The sequence below is a fragment of the Pistacia vera genome, unplaced genomic scaffold (assembly GCF_008641045.1).
Source record: "Pistacia vera cultivar Batoury unplaced genomic scaffold, PisVer_v2 Contig124, whole genome shotgun sequence".
Taxonomy (NCBI): domain Eukaryota; kingdom Viridiplantae; phylum Streptophyta; class Magnoliopsida; order Sapindales; family Anacardiaceae; genus Pistacia; species Pistacia vera.
Genome location: NW_022195293.1, coordinates 1,114,384 through 1,127,954, shown reverse-complemented (window position 1 = coordinate 1,127,954; position 13,571 = coordinate 1,114,384). Strand labels below are relative to the sequence as shown.

The window sequence follows — 13,571 nt, the reverse complement described above, 5'->3', positions numbered from 1 at the left end:
TTACCCTTGCACTTTCTATGAAATTTCATCTATATCCCTTAGTCAATTACCATAATACCCTCATTTTTATTGCATTCTCCATTAAATTATATCTCTTTTCACTCCCCACATTTTCAACTAATTATGAGTGAAAAGATCATTTTACCCCTACTGACAATTTACGGGATTTTCTTCACACTTTTTCAAGATAACTTTAACAAAATTCAACTAAGAGTATGAGGGCATAAGTAAAGCTACGTACCTCGATATGGGAGTTACAATTCTCCCCCCTTACAAGAATTTCATCCCTGAAATTCAAACGAACAACTCAAGATGGCGGTTCCACATATCTTGCTCTACCTCTTATGTTGTTTCTTCTACCTTATGATTCCTCCACAAGACTTTTACGAGTGGAATACTTTTTTTTCGGAGCTCTTTAATCTTTTTATCTAAGATCTATACTGGTTGCTCCTCATAAATGAGATTCTCTTCTAAGTTCACTTCTTCTACTTTTAGTATATGGGAGGGATCACTGACATATCTGCGGAGCATCGAAACATGGAATACATTGTGCACCCTATCAATATTAAGTGGTAGCGCCAACTTATAAGCTACCTTTCCAATTCGTTGCAACACTTCAAAGGGGCCAATGTATCTAGGTGCTAACTTTCTTTTACCGCCAAAACGTATTACCGTTTATAGCGGGAAACTTTAATAAACACTTTATCACCCACTGCAAATTCCACATCTTTTCTCTTTAAATCTGCATAGCTCTTTTGTCTATCTTGAGCTTACTTCATTCTACGTCGGATCAACTAGATATCTTCTATCATTTTTTGGGTTATCTCTGGCCCAAGAGCTGTATGTAACTCATCTTTCTCTCCTACCTCATCCCAATGCAATGGAGATCTACATTGCCTACCATACAAGGCTTTATAAGGAGCCATCTTAATTGTAGACTGATAATTGTTATTATAGGCAAACTCCACCAACTGTAACATCTCATGCCAAGTCATTCTATAATCCATACAGCATGCCCTCAACATATTCTCAAGTATTTGATTTGTTCTCTTAGTCTGGCCATCTGTCTGAAGATGGTATGTTGTACTAAATGCTAATCTGGTACCCAAGTTTCTCTGTGGACTGGTCCAAAAAGCTGAAACAAATCTGGAATCTCTATCTGACACTATGGTCTTGGGCACACCATGGAGTCTAACTATCTCCCTAACATAGATCTGGGCCAACAAATCTGAGGTAGTGCTATCCTTTACTGGAAGAAAATGGGCTAATTTTGTTAATCTATCTACTATCACTCATATCGCATTATACCCCTTTTGAACTCTTGGAAGGCCTGTGATAAAATTCATTGATATACTTTCCCATTTCCATTCAGGAATGCTGAGTGGTTGAAGCAAACCTGATGGTCTTTAGTGTTCTGCTTTCACCTGTTGACAAATCAAACACTTAGTCACATAATCTCCAATATTTCTCTTCATACCTGGCCACCAATAACTTTTCTTTAAATCTTGATACTTCTTGGTTCCTCCAGGATGAACAGTATATGGTATATGATGAGCATCCGCAAGAATGTTTCTCTTCAACTCAGCATCTTGGGGAATGCATATACAATTTCAGAAACAGAGGACACCATCTAACATGTGGAATTCTGATATCTTGCCCTCAATCACTTGCTGACTTATTTTTTGACACCACTCATCAACAACTTGTTTTTCTTTAATCTCTTCCACCAAAGTAGGCTGAATGTCTAACCTGGCAAGCCTTCCTGGTATCACCTCTATCTAGTCCTTTATCAACTCGCCCAATAACTCTTTCTGTCTTGTGAGTTGAGACAAGTAGGCCTTTCTACTCAAGACATCAGCTACTACATTGGCTTTTCCAGGTTGATACTTAATTTCACAATCGTAATCCTTTACCAGCTCTAACCATCTCCTGTGCCTCATATTCAGTTCTCTTTGGGTGAAGAAGTACTTCAAGCTCTTATGATCCGTATAAATGTTACTCTTTGCTCCATACAAGTAATGCCACCATATTTTCAGTGCAAAAACTACAGCAGCCAACTCTAAATCATGTGTTGGGTATCTCGTCTCATATTCTTTTAACTAACGAGAAGCATAGGCTATTACTCTACCCAACTGCATCAATACTGCACCAAGTCCCTGAAATGAGGCATCGGTATAAATATCATAATCTTCACCCTCCTGTGGTAACACAAGAATAGGAGCTGTGGTCAATCTTCTTTTTAACTATTGAAAACTTTCTTCACAGGCATTTGACCAAATGAAAGGAGTTCTCTGTTTGGTGAGAGTTGTAAGCGGGTTAGCCAACTGAGCAAACCCTGCTACAAACCGCTTATAGTAGCCTGCTAGCCCTAAGAAACTTCTAACTTCCTTTACTATCTTCGGCTTTTGCCATTCCAAAATTGCCTTTACTTTACTTGGATCTACTGATATAACCTCATTTGAGACAGTATGGCCCAGAAAGATAACTTGATCTAGCCAAAACTCGTACTTAGAAAATTTGGCAAACAGCTTCTTATCTCGCAATTGATGTAGCACAAATCTTAGGTGTTCTTCATGCTCCTCTTCTATCTTAGAATAAATCAGGATATCATCAATAAACACCACCATGAATCGATCAAGACAATCTTGAAACACCGGATTCATTAAGTCTATAAAGACTGCTGGGACATTGGTTAACCCAAAATGCATCACCACAAACTCATAATACTCATATCTGGTCCGAAAAGCAGTCTTGGCAATATCTGGCTCTGCAACCATTGCTTGGTGATAACCCGACCTCAAATCAATCTTTGAAAACACGGCTGCTCCTTTCAGCTGATCAAACAAATCATCTATGCGAGGTAATAGGTATTTATTATTCACTGTCACTTTATTTAACTCTCCGTAATCTATACACGTCCGTAGAGATCTATCTTTATTCTTCACAAATAAAATTGGAGCACCCCAAGGAGAATGGCTAGGTCGAATAAAACCTTTGTCTAAGAGTTCCTGAAGCTGCTTTTTCAATTCCTGAAGCTCAGTTGGGGCCATTCGGTAAGGGGCTTTAGAAATTGGTGTTGTACCTGGTGCCAGTTCAATACTGAATTCTACTTCTCTTTCCGGAGGTAAACCCGACAAATCTTCCAGAAATACATCTAAAAACTCCCGGACTATTGGCACATTCTGAATCTCTAGTTGTGGGACATCACTACTGTGCATTACATGAGCGATATACCCCGAGCACCCTTTTCTTAGCATCTTACTTGCCTTTACACTACTAATTAACATACTAAGCTGTGACCCTCGCCAAAATTAAACTTATCACCATCATTAAGATTAAATCTTGCTTTCTTCTTCTGATAATCAATCTCTACTCCAAATCTCCCCAGGAAATCCATGTCCAAAATAACATCAAAATCGAGCATATCAAACACTATCAAATTCACTGGCAACTCCCTTCCATGGATCACTAAGGACTCCCCTAGAAGCATCTCTTGAGTTACTATACTAACACCATCTGGTAACTCTATCTTAATGGGACAATCCACTCTAATAGGTTTCAAACCTAATCTCTCTAAAATCCCATGTGTAATAAATGAATGTGTGGCTCCAGAATCAATTAATGCATAAAGGGGAACTAAGTGAAATAATAATTGATTGGTAACTGCGGATGGGCTAGCTTCAGCTTCACTCTGAGCTACTGTAAACACTTGAGCATTAGTACCTCTAGGTGTCTGCGCCCTAGTTAGTAAATACAGGTACGGCAAAAAAAGGGTACGGGAATTTTATGGATATAATACAGCAAACAGTGAAAAATACGTTTATAAAAATTCGGCTATAAAATTCGAATACAGGAAAATACAGTACAAGTATATACGGATTTAATACGGTACTTTGTCAATAATATGTTTTGAAAAAAACGGCAATATCAACCTTATTTTAACACTTTTATGGATTAATTATTAATGTATCTTTGCATTGACTTCAATTAAATCTTTGCTTTTGCTTAATCTTTTCTTTGCCTTAACAAATTCCCAGGCCCATGTCTTGTTCTAACCTGCCAGTAGAAAAGATATTTATTTATTTTTTTGTTTGTGCAATAGAAACGTAATCTAGTGTTGAGTGTTGACACGTATACTAAAATCCACCACAAACACAAAACACCCATGACCCATCTTAAAAACCCCCATTCCTCTCTCTTCTTCAATCAAATCATCTCTCAATGTCTCACGCTCACCCACAAGGCCAACTGCTTCTTTCAGAGACAATGACATCAGCTTTACAGGCTATTCTTTCTGCCAATACTTTCCCTTCCTCAAACTTATTCTTCTCCCCCAAACCCAAACACAAACACAAACACAAACACAAACACAAACACAAACACAAACACAAACGCAAACGCAAACGCAAACCCATTAAAAATCTCAACCAGTTCGCCATTCTTCTCCCATAAACACAAACACAAACCTATTAAAAATCTCAACCAGTTCGCCGTCCGAACTGAGGAAGGGAAAGTATTGGCAGAAAAGCTGAAAATGTCGAAGAACTGAGGAAGAAAAGCTGAAAATATCATCCGTTGAAGAACTGAGGAAGAAAGAAGAACCGAAGAAGAGAAGAGATTCTGTTTAATTTTGAATTAAACCCCACTAAAACGACGTCGTTTTGGGGTGAGCAATGGTTTTTTTTTTTTTTTTTTTTTGTAATAATTCGCGAATTATACGGGTATTCATATTATACGCGTATAATTCGACAGTTTTTATAACATACATTAAAACGCGTTTTATACGCGTATTTACTAACTAGGGTCTGCGCTGCAAGTGCAGGGGGGCTTTGCAATCTCTTATCATATGCCCTGGTTGCCGACATCTATAGCATACATTTTGGCCCCAAATCTCTAAGACACTCCCTAGAATGATTTCTTCCACACTTCTGACACTGGGGAACTTCAACAGTTCTCGGCCTTTTATTCTACCAATCCCTTCTGTTCTTCTTGGGTTGAAATCTTTTCTTATTCTCACCTTTCTATTAGTAGGGACATCAGCTCTATCTCTTTGTGGAGCAGGAGGTGGAACACTAGGGGCTATTGCTGATGGAGTTGTTGGGGTTAGCTTATTCACAAATATTTCTGCCCGTAAGGCTTGTTCCAAAGCTTCACTGTATGTCTAAGGGGGCTAAGCACCGGCCATCACATCTTGGGCTATTTCTGGTTTCAGCCCATGCACGAACTTATCCCTCCTCAACTTTGGTGTACTCACTACACCTGGCGCAAACCTTGCCAAGGAATTAAATTTCACCAAATGTTCTTTCATTGAGCGAGCTAGTCCCCTGTTGCAAACTGATAAACTCCTGAATCTTTTCATGAACTCGATCAACTGTTCTATATTCTGCCTCAAACAATCTTCTGAAATCCCCCCAGTTATCGAGGCTATATCATGAGTATCCTCCATCAATTCCCACCATATACGGGCATCACCCCTAAACAGAAAACTTGCATATTGAATCTTCTCCCGGTCTGTCATAGGGAAAAGTGTCGTCGTACGCTCCACTGATCTAAACCACTCATCTGCCACTATTGGGTCTGTCGTACTCCTAAATTCTGACGGCTGGTGTTGACTAGGCAACCCATATATCGGCTCAATACGATTCTACGCTATCGGGGGTACCAGCCTCTCTCTCTCTCCTCTTTAGGGGTCAGTACAATAATTGGGGTCTCAATTCTCTCTGGTACAGAACCTCCCCAATTCTCTACCAAGACTTGCTGTAAAATATTACGGATCCTCTCTTCATCGAGGACAGGGGGAGTAGATTCTGGAGGGTTGGAAGGTTCACCCATACTCATTTCCTTCCTATTGCTTGCTCGGGTTCTACGTCTCATCTACATAACACCAACACTTTTAGTCAACTCAATTAACTCATCTACTATAAGTAAAGAAAGAAATAATTTACAGCAGTCGGCTACGGAACATCAATGCGGTGGGAGAGACACACTGTCAAATCCCAAAACTTTTGCTCTGATATCAAAAATGTAATACTTTCTCTCTAGCTAGTATACTTGTAAAATAACAGTAAAACTCACTAAATATATATAAGAAAATATACATGTAGATGAATATAAAATAATGGGCCCATACTAATTTCTTTATATACAAATCTTTATAAAATATAAAGTCACAAAACATTAACTCGACATGTGTGCCCAACCCTTCGCTGCTGTGACGTTCCAAGCCACCGCATCTCTGTTAAAGTAGATGCCCTAGAGCCAATCAATTATTGTAGAATGACTCTTTGTAAATGTTCATTAATCAATAATAAAAGACATTTTATTCTTAGCGGTAAATCATTGTTATTGTAATATGTATTGATATATGTCTTAGAATGGTGAGAACCGTGCGAGGTAGGGTATCAAGTGTTTCAATCTGATAGTGAGAACCCTATGAGCACATATGGTGGCCATCTAGAAACTTTCTGTAGCCCTTGTATTATCTATATGAAGTAAGGGCATAAATAATACGTGGGTAAGGCTACATAGTGTTGAACGACCCTGTCGAAAGGCAGGTGACTGTTCCAGTGTCAAGGTTGTTTGTGTGACAACTGGTGAACACATGTGTGCTTGTTATAGGCGATATACCACAACACGTTTATGGACGACCCAAGAGGATTCCATATGGATGGTAACCCCAGTGTCTATGGAACAAGTCTCTAACGAATGGTGGTGATGTGATCCTTAGACTTGAGATCACTGAAGCGCCTTGTGCACCGATTGGTTTGCAGTTTGACAATAGCCTAACGCATTGCAGTTCTATTCAGAGCTTATCAATACAGTGGTGATTGGCTGCATTCAAGGAGTGTATCAAGACTATGGTGGATTGACAGAGGATTCATCACTCCCGGGTACGGGAGAAGTTATCTCACGGCGCAATTCAGTATATGGCAATGACACTAAAACTGTGGCCACAGTGGGATTGAGTTGTTGCTCTATCTGGATTATAATACAGGTCATTGGTCCAGAAACTGAATACATAATATTGAGAGTAACCGGAGGTTGACACTATTTCTATGCCTTCATCTCGTAGAGATAACGAATGATGAAAGGATCAAATTGTACGGTAACCATATCGTTGACAGGTAGCTACTTTGCTGAATCTAAATCTATCAGGTGGCCATGATGCCTTGCTAGGGGTCAATCTTGGTCTGTGTATTAGTGAGACAATTAATTGGTGTTAATCACAACACTATACACTGCCGGTATGATGAGGAGCCTATGGGTCACACACATAGAAGATAATTTAAGACTCAAGAAGAAAGAAGGGCGTTTTCGTCTTTTTAGGCGAAAGGGTATTTTGGTAATTTCACAGTGCAATTAAATTTGCTGAGGTCATAGCCTTTTATTTAATTTGTTAGAAAAAATTAAATAAGTGAAATTACATTTAAATATGTGTTAGCATATATTTAAATAAATTAGCATTATTGTTAAATGTTAATATATATATTAAATATATATTAATTGATTTTAATTGAGATAATGATGGAATAAAAATAAATATCTAATTGGGAGTGTTTGGCAACATGGGGTGTTTGGGTTCTAGCCCAAGCTTATTCCATATGGGAATAGGGCAACTAAAATAACACTATAAAAGAAAAGTTTTAGTTAAAAGTTAAAAAAGGGTTTTTTCATTATTTCATTTTGATTAAAAAGAAAAATACAGCAGCCCCAAATATACTCTCTCATGCCACTTTTGCTTTTGCAAAGAATCAAAGTTCTTCTTTGGTTTTTCTTCTTGATTTCTTAAGGCCAAGGAGGATCTAGCAAATCCCTCCTTAGTTCTTGGTGGTTGTCTGCGTGTGGACTTCTTGGTTTGATCCTACACTTGGATCGGTAACAAACACGTTTAGAGACAATATTGGTGGAGCCTCCAACGTGGGTATGAATCTAAACTTTAGATTTAATTCTTCTGCAGATTCTTGATATTATACATAAACTGTAAAATTTGTGCCTTAATTTTGGGCTTTAAGGAACGATCTATGGTTGTATAAAATTTTGTTTTCCGCTGTGCAACCGGGTCATTTCCTAACAATCTCACCTACTACCTGCAAAAACATTGAAAACAACGGGGTGAGCACTAATTGCTGAGTAAGTAAACCCGCTAAGCTACCCTTCTCTCTCAGTTGTTTAAATTCTGAATTTCTTTCCTTACATCACACTTCTATATTCTTCTCTGTTCTTTCTCTATTCTTTCTCTGTTTTTCTCAATTTTCTAATTTCTCACTATTCAAGATGATAGGCATGGTATTATGCATAGATATGATGCAAATGCACAAATGCATAGAATGTGCATTTTCTTTTCCATTTTTCTTATTCTGTTTTCTGTATTTCTTTCTTTCTTTTCTAGTCTTTCTTTCTATTCTTTCTTTCCATTCTTTCTTTCTTTTCTTTCTTTCTTTCTATTCTTTCTTTTCTTTCTTTCTTTCTATTCTTTCTTGCTGATCGGACTCGGTTGAGGCATGGATTTGGAACCCTGACCGTGTGAGTGTATTCTCTAATTCTGGGTACAGTCTTCATCCACATGCACTTCTAACGGACTGCACAATTCTTCTTTCTGAATTCTGAGGCTGCTCACTAAAGACGGCATGCATGCGGGGCTATGTCACTCACGGGTTCCCCATCGCAACAACATTTTCTTCTTTTATCTTTTTACACTTCTTTAAATAAAAATTCAGATTTGAATTTCTTTAATATTCTCATTTCTTTCTATTTACTCTTTAATGTTTNGCTGCAGCACCAGAAAGGTCAGCATCAAAATTCAGCTGCACCAGTCAGCATCAAAATTCAGCTGCACCAAAAAAATTCTGCATTTTCTCCAAATCCAGCCAATATGCAAATTTAAATTCAACAATATTTGAAATTTCAATCACTATTCAACAGCCAAAATACAAATAGAGCTAGTACATGAGAAATCACCGTAATACAACGTAAGAGGTAAAATGAAACCACATTACTCATGTAACACCCACATTAGTCCTAAACAAACTACAAGAGGCACACATGCTTCGGTATCCAGCAATCCTGCAATTATATAATACAAGCCGTGTTATTTATCAGTAAATAGAATAAAAATAGTAAAATAGTCAACAAAATGGACTATTACTAAGTTTTTACCTTCAAGCTTTATCCTCATTTTCTTGCTTTTGCAATTTCTTCTCTTTTACTTTACGAACAATTTATTTAACCTTTGATTACTTTCTTTTGAATAGAGGACGATCTTTGCTGCGAATAGCTCATGGAGTAAGAATATGACTGCTCCCCTATTTTGAAGCACCATCAACATTGTCACATTTTGTTCTACTATGAGCTAACAAGTTTTCTCTTTTATGATGTAAACAGAATACCCTAAATAAAAGATACATTGTGTCAAACATTTGCTCTCTAATTAGCATGCATCGACATTCAATGATATATTACTAAAACATAAATTCGGTCAAAAATTGACTTAACCTATGCTTTACAATTGCTACGGTGTAACGCAAAGTTTTGGCAAAACAAAACTTACTAAGGGCAAGCACAACATTTGCAACATGAGCTACCACATCATTAAATGATTTGAAGAAAATTTTGGGTTTGAAAGAGAGTTTGTAAAATCATAATGTGCGAAAGATAACCTAATTCTCAATAAGTTATATGCTATTAGTATTGACTTAGGAGTATGCAAATTGATTTCATCTTGAAATTCCATAGCTAGATCAACTCGTAAAATTCAAGAAGACGCTTGCATTTTGAGTCTCAGTTAACTTTCTTCCCAAGCGAGGAGGAGCTGGACGCTTCAGTGGACGTTTGACTACTTCTGCACCTCTACAACACATACAAATGAAGTAGCTGTGAGGCATAGTTCTTAAACAAAACAAACAAATTTAAAGGTAAATAGGAGAAAACAACAGTTGAACAGAACTTTATACTAATAATTCCCATCAATATAACCAGATTATCGATTTCATGACAAACACCGAAACTGCACACCTCCTTTGTAGACAATAAGTTTTACAATACATAAAGAGCTATTAACCTATCTTCAGCAGAATACATATTGGATAAACTTGTTTTCCCAATTGCATACATTACATGATTTATTATGCAAATGTATAGATAACATAGTACAGGGCACTCACCCAAGATTTTTACAAAGCTAAAATCCTATAACTTCATAGACATTCTCCTAAAGTTAATGTTCTAACCAAAAATAACCTGTGAAAACTATCTACCAATATCAAAATCCAAGCAGCAATATTCAAATCACAGGAAAAATAAACATAACAACAAAATTAGGAACATGTTACATGTATTGTTACAAACGATTTTCCAGCTTTTTTGCGCGGCTCATCCATGTAGGTTCCTATTCTATCAAATCCTAAGTTTTGGAAGTAAACACAATAAGAAATTAACTCACTAACCCAGCCAACAAAAACAAACGACAAACATAATAGGGAAAACATTATTATAAATTCCTGTTTTTTATACATGAATCAATGAACAAAAACACCATAATAAAACCATTTTCAAGAAGAAAAAAATTACCTTCAGCAGAAGCAGTTGAACTTTTCCTATAAAGCACTACCTGGTGGGGAGGTCCGCCGTTCAGGGTGTTGCAGCGGTTGGGAGTGGTGGTCGCACGGTTGATATTGGTGGTGGTATTGAAGGCTTCGGTGCTCAGCGGCGGTGGCTGTGGTGTTTGAGCTCCAGTAGTATACGGCGGTGGTGGTCTGCCTGTGCTTCGGTGCTCCTCCGCATGCGGTGCTGGGGACGTCGGCCGTTCAGGGTGTTGGAGCCGTCGAGGGTGGTGGTCCCGCGGTAGGATTTGTAAAATTAGGGTTATCCACAAATTGGGAATTTTTGGTTTGAATTTTTATTTTAATGTTGAGGGTATTAAGTAACGTGGCCCACATGCCACGTGAATTTCATGCCACATGGAATGACATGCCACGTGAATGTATGCCACATGGAATACCACGTCACTCTTTACAATGTCAAACCTTTTTTGCTTTAAACCTTTTTATCCTCCTTGGGCCCCTTAGAGATTATTTTTGCTAGAAACCTTCTTCCTCTTTAGGCCCCGAGATATTCTTTTATTGAATAATGTTACACTTACAAAAAAATTTTACAAAGATTTTTATACAAAGTGATGTAATAACAAATAAATAAAAGAGTGAATATAATGAGTTTCACTTTTTGTTTCACTCTTTTATTCATTTTTTATCACCTCATTTTGTATGAAAATCTTTATGGGTGTGTTTGGTTTAGTATTTTGGATATGATTTTGGGGATAGTATTGGGTTATTGAATAGGAGAGTATTACGAGGTAAATTTTAAAAATTTGTGAAAAAGCCCTTAGGTTTACTAATTTAACTAAAGACCCTAATATATAAAATGACAAAAACACCCCCACCACCTGCAGTGTCAGATTCCGGCCACCACCGCTGGAATCTGGCCTGAAAATTTCGTTACGGCACAGACCGGTCGGATCTGTGCCGTAACACATCGTTATGGCCTTTTCCGGCCAGATCTACAGTCTGTTATGGCCGTCGACGGTCGGAAAAGGCCAAACGACGGCCATCTTTGGCCGTCAGTGACGGCCAAAGATGTGACCGTCGTTTTCGGTCAACGACGGCCATTTCTTTGGCCGTCGCTGACGGCCAGATCTGGCCTTTTCCGGCCAGATCCGTGGTGGATCTAGCCGGAAAAGGCCACATCGGTGAACTTCCGGCCATTTCTGATCGGAAGTTAGGCCGTTGTACAGTTCCGGCTATCACCGACGGTGGTTGCCGGAATCTGACAAGTTGGGTTGATGGGGGTATTTTTGTTAATTTTTAAACTTTTTTTTCAGGGGGTTTTTAGTGAAATTAATAACCTTATGGGGTTTAAATGTAATTAAAAAAATAGGGTAATATTTCTGGAATACTGTGCCAAACATTATTTGGAGAATAGGATCCAGAATACGGATAAAAATATTAAGCCAAACATGCAGTATAAGATTTCTTTGTAAATATAGTATTATTGTTTTTTATAAACCTACTTTTTCTCTTTGGGCATCCCGGCCCTCCCTCATTATATAAGACTTTCTTCTCTTTACATCATTTCAAACAATTTCAATGTTATGCTTGAAAAAGTAGGGCTGACCCAAGACCCAGTCAGCATGAAAAGTCAAAGCTTAGGTATGTCCGCAGCCATTCAGAGGCAGCCACGTCACACAATGATAGGGGCGATATGCTCCTATCAGGGTAATGGTTGCGCGTCAAACCAGCTAGGAGCTAGAGTGATTCCACGTGTCTAATCACTACACCAAATCGCGTAAATCGCTCTAAAAGGTGGGCAATGGGACATAAATAAGGATTTGCACGGATAATCCCACCAACTCACAGATTTAGTAATCATAACCTTAATCCATCCCACTATAAATTGAGAGTTCCTCTCTCATTTGAGGGATTAGCTAATCACTCTAAAGAAAAGATAACATTCTCTCTCTTGTATAATCATTTGTAAGTCAGTCCGCTGAACGCGACTTGACCACCATCATTAATACAAAATCAGTGGACGTAGGATTTGCTTCCTTAGCATCCGAACCACTTTAAACGATGTTCTCCATTGTTTTTACTCTTACTATTTCATCCACGTGTGTCTTCTGTGCCAGCTCAGCATTTCACACGTACGTTTGATTAGTGTCAAAATCACGCATCAACATTTAGTATCACTTCTAGCCAGAACTGACTTCACATTTCTCTCTCTGTTGTAATTATTTCCTCTATCTCACACAGAAATGGAGATGAGAAGCAATGCGGCGTCGTCTGTGAAAGACTCGAAGAAGAAGAAGGTATCCTTTAGAGAAGTGAAAGGAAGCCTATACATTATCAAAAAAGGAAAATGATAGAGTTACCGAAAGTTATACACTAAATTCGTGCACCGAATAACGTGATAAAATCCTGACCGTTGATTAATATTAACTTTAATGAATCAATGGTCAAGATTTTATCACGTTATTTGGCGCACAAATTTAGTACACACCCTTCGATAACTATAGCATTACTCTATCAGAAAATGTATAGCCATGCTCCTTTGGCTATGCACGTGAAAGCTGAAAGAAACTGCATGCCTTTTCTTTAATTTTATATTCAACTTTCGTCTCTATGGATAGCTGGTGGTGGGGCATGCCCATGACACTCCTCTTGGCAATTTCCTGGAAAATTCAAAGGGTTTCAGAAAAAAACCACAAATTTTCTCATAATTCTATACAAATTTACTCAATTTGCATTATTGTTTTGCTTGGATAGTGAAAGCTTCCACTGTTTTTTTTTTTTTTTTTCTCATCTATCAATGAATTATTAGAAAATGGCTTTGAAATTGCATATATACATATGTATGAGAGACTAGATTTGGTTTTGTTTAATCAAAATAGTCTATCACCACATTTATTTTGTTTTTTCTTTTTTCTAAAATCTCAAATAAAACAAAATTCTGATTCTATCAATGGGTTGTGAAAAATTAAGGGTGGAGATATTTAATTGAATTAGAATTGAAAGCAGAAAGCA

General features: G+C 37.8%; 1 long non-coding RNA gene across 2 annotated transcripts; it reads right to left on the bottom strand.

The window, feature by feature from the left end:
* Window positions 1–8,885: 8,885 nt before the first annotated feature.
* Window positions 8,886–10,862, bottom strand: LOC116118201. Of its 2 annotated transcripts, none has more exons than XR_004126121.1 (3): window positions 10,567–10,862; window positions 9,146–9,846; window positions 8,886–9,063 (listed from the first exon to the last, which is right to left on the bottom strand). It is a non-coding gene; the product is annotated as an uncharacterized LOC116118201 (long non-coding RNA). The 2 variants fall into 2 exon arrangements; XR_004126120.1 differs by having other exon boundaries at window positions 9,157–9,846.
* Between the last annotated feature and the right edge of the window lie 2,709 nt (window positions 10,863–13,571).